The sequence below is a fragment of the Hyaena hyaena genome, unplaced genomic scaffold, assembly GCF_003009895.1.
Source record: "Hyaena hyaena isolate Hyena2069 unplaced genomic scaffold, ASM300989v1 scaffold_182, whole genome shotgun sequence".
NCBI lineage: Eukaryota > Metazoa > Chordata > Mammalia > Carnivora > Hyaenidae > Hyaena > Hyaena hyaena.
Genome location: NW_024080814.1, coordinates 942792 through 946414, shown reverse-complemented (window position 1 = coordinate 946414; position 3623 = coordinate 942792). Strand labels below are relative to the sequence as shown.

The 3623-nt window shown below is 42.4% G+C and overlaps 1 pseudogene; it reads left to right on the top strand.

Moving 5' to 3' along the window:
• Positions 1-782: 782 nt before the first annotated feature.
• Positions 783-2611, top strand: LOC120237514 (annotated as a pseudogene).
• Positions 2612-3623: the final 1012 nt, after the last annotated feature.

Genomic DNA, 3623 nt, shown 5'->3' with positions numbered 1-3623 from the left:
ATTGTTCTACCTGGCAATCTCCGTGAAAAGAGAGCTTCTCTATTTCCTAGTAATTCACACAAAAATGTCCGTTGCTTGGGCCTTTGTATCAACTTGGTTCACACAGGTTTTCCCATGGTTACCAGGCTGAAATATACAGATTGGCCAGGTATTAGTTACATGCCCAAACTTGGATTTTAAAGGCACCTTTGAAGGGGATGTATGTCAATAACGGCCCACTGCCTAGTGGTATAGGGCCAATGGAAAGAACTGAGACATATGCAGAAAGGACAATGGAAAACTTATAGTTTTATAGAAATCATAGTTGATGATTTCTGAGAATTGTAGGTTTAGTTATGTGAGTGTGGAGTCTTTTTTTTTTCGGGGGGGTGGGGGAGGAGAGATTAGTGAGGAGTAGCAAGTTGTGTGATATGTTTTTAACATTGGTCATTTTCTTTGTTTAACACCCAGCCACTAGTTGCTTTGGAGAACCTGTCTATTGCAGAAGAGTGTGGTTAGGGATCTGCAGAGTTGTCTTAAGTTCCTGTCCAGCTATGTGTCTCTGGCTTAGGATGTATTTTCTTAGTCCTAGTTCTTAAGCTCACATGTAGGTAGTGTTGTCCATATTTATTCTTGTCCAGGAGGAAATCAGTCCCATTTATCCTGGGAGTAAATATATCATGGTGGTGGGTTTTTTTGTTTTTGTTTTTTCCCAAAAGACAACACTAAAATGAGAAGCCTTGATTCTAGAGGCATAACTTAATAGAACTCTTTTAAAAAAATCTCATCTACTCCAGCTCAAAATGGTGATATAGAAGGATCCTGAATTCACCTCCTCTCATGGACAGACCAAGTCTACAGTGCAGGAGGAGACAGTGCTAGACACTGCTGCATTGTGCCCCATCCTGCCACAATCATGGTCTGCCTTAGCCCAGGAAGGATGTAACTGTGGGCTCGGCTGGGCTGCTGACCCTACTGTGCTCTGCCTGCTGTGGATCCCTGGCGCCGGCCTGCAGCATCCCTCTGTGTGAGTCCCTGCCCTAGAACGTGACCAACATGTCCAACCACTTGCACCACAGTACCAGACTAATGCCATCCTGGCCACTGAGCAGTATGAAGGTCTGCTGGATGCTCCTGAGAGCCCTGATCTTCTCTTACCCTGTGCCATGTATGCAACGATCTGCACCATTACTTCCAACAAGAGCACGTTACACTCTGCGAGTCTATGTGCAAGTAGCTCCAGAGGGCTGCAGGCCTATCTTCAATTCAACAAATACTGCTTCTTGTGGTCTGAGAGCCAAGCCTACAAGGAGCTACTGTTTATGACCAGGGTATGTGTGTTTTTCACAAGGTCATCATCGCTGTGGACAGGATGAATTTTCCTATGGATTCTTGTAATGGAAACTGTAGAGAGGCAAGCGGTGAATGCTGAAAACGTAAACCTATTGGGTTACCCAAAGCATCTAGTTCCAAAACAATTATGTCATTCAGGCTAAATTTAAGAGAGAAAGACCAAATGCCATGGTGTGACTACAGTAGTTGAGGTGAAGGAGATTATAAAGAGTTCTCTAGTAAACATTCCAAGTACACCATTAACCTTCACACCAATTCTGGCTGCCTATGTCCTTATTAATAAACAGTATATCATTATGGCTTATTATGGTGAATGATGCTCCAAGATTAGTCTTGGTGAAGGGATACACGAGTGCTGATGCATAGGGTCACATGTACCCCAATGTTCATAGCAGCACTTTCAACAATAGCCAAATCATGGAAAGAGCCTAAATGTCCATCAACAGATGAATGGATCAAGAAGATGTGGTTTGGGGCGCCTGGGTGGCTTAGTCGGTTGAGCGTCCGACTTTCGCTTAGGTCATGATCTCGCGGTTCATGGGTTTGGGCCCCGCGTCGGGCTCTGTGCTGACTGCCTGCTCAGAGCCTGGAGCCTGTTTCAGTCTGTGTCTCCCTCTCTCTCTGACCCTCCCCTGCTCACGCTGTCTCTCTGTCTCTCTCCTAGAAATAAATAAAAAAACATTAAAAATTAAAAAAAAAAAGATGTGGTTTATCTATACGATGGAATACTACATGGCAGTGAGAAAGAAGGAAATCTGGCCATGTGTAGCAACATGGATGGACCTTGAGGGTGTTATGCTGAGCGAAATAAATCAGGCAGAAAAGGACAGATACCATATGTTTTCACCCACAAGTGGAACAGGAGAAACTTACAGAGTACCATGGGGGAGGAGAAGGGGAAAAAAATAGTTGGGGAAAGGGAGGGAGGTAAACCATGAGAGACTCTTGAATACTGAAAACAAACTGAGGGCTGATGGGGGTGGGGGGAGTGGAAGGGGGGTGATGGGCATGGAGGAGGGCACTTGTTGGGATGAGCACTGGGTGTTATATGGAAACCGACTTGACAATAGACTATGAAAGAAAAAAAGGGGAAAAAAAGATTAGTCTTGGTGAAAAGTTCTATTGCTAAGAAACGGAAAGGTCACCTTGGTAAAAAAAAAGTTAATCACTGGGACATGAAGCTCTGTCATCTTAGACTAAAAGTGATTCTAGCCATAGTAACTCCACACAGAGTCAGACGTCTGGCAGGAGCTCTAACTCCGTGCAAGCATGCAACTAAATCCTAAAAGGCAAGGACATCAGTGAACTTCATGTTAAGACCTGCATTGCTGGACTAGCAAAGGAAAACTGCATGGTTGAACATGGTTGAACCTGTTATTTACCACATAAAAATCACATAGTAATGGCTATTACCTCTATTTTCTGCTTTTCTCTTTTCTCCTTTCCTTTGTCGTGGTCTGGGTACAGATCCTTAGATATATTATTTGTGTTTTACTTAACAAAAAACATAATTTAGAACTAAATTGTGAAAATTTAAAGGGGAGAATATTAAAAGCAGTGAGACAAACACCTTGTTACATACAAAGAAAGCCCCAAAAGACTATCATCAGATTTTTCAGTAGAAACTTTGCAGGCCAGAGGGCGTGGCACCATGTATTCAAAATGTTGAAAGAAAAATAATTCTGCCAGGAAAGAATATTCTATCCAGGAAGCGTACCATTCAGAATAGAGGAGAGATCAATAGCTTCCCAAACAAAAGTTGAAGGAATTCATCACACTAAACCAGGCTTAGAAGAAATGTTCAAGGGGACTCAGTGGAAAGGAAAGACCATAAGCAAGATTAAGAAAAGTAGGAAGAACCAAAGCAGTAAAATTAAGTCTACCTATAAAAGTCAGTCAGGGATGAAAAGATGGCTCAACATCACTCATCATCAGGGAAATACAAATCAAAACCACAATAAGATACTACCTCTCACCTGTCAAAACAGCTAACGTTAACAACACAAGAAACAACAGGTGTTGGCAAGGATGTGGAGAAAGAGGAACCCTCTTGCACTGTTGGTGGCGATGCAAAACAGTGCAGCCACTCTGAACAGTATAGAGATTCCTCAAGAAACTAAAAATAGGACTACCATACTATCCAGCAATTGCATTATTAGGTATTGACTGAAAGTATTAGGTATTTACTGAAAGGATACAGAAATACAGATTTAAAGGGGTACGTGTACCCAATGTTTATAGCAGCATTATCAACAATAGCCAAACTATGGAAAGCCCAAATGTCCATTGAC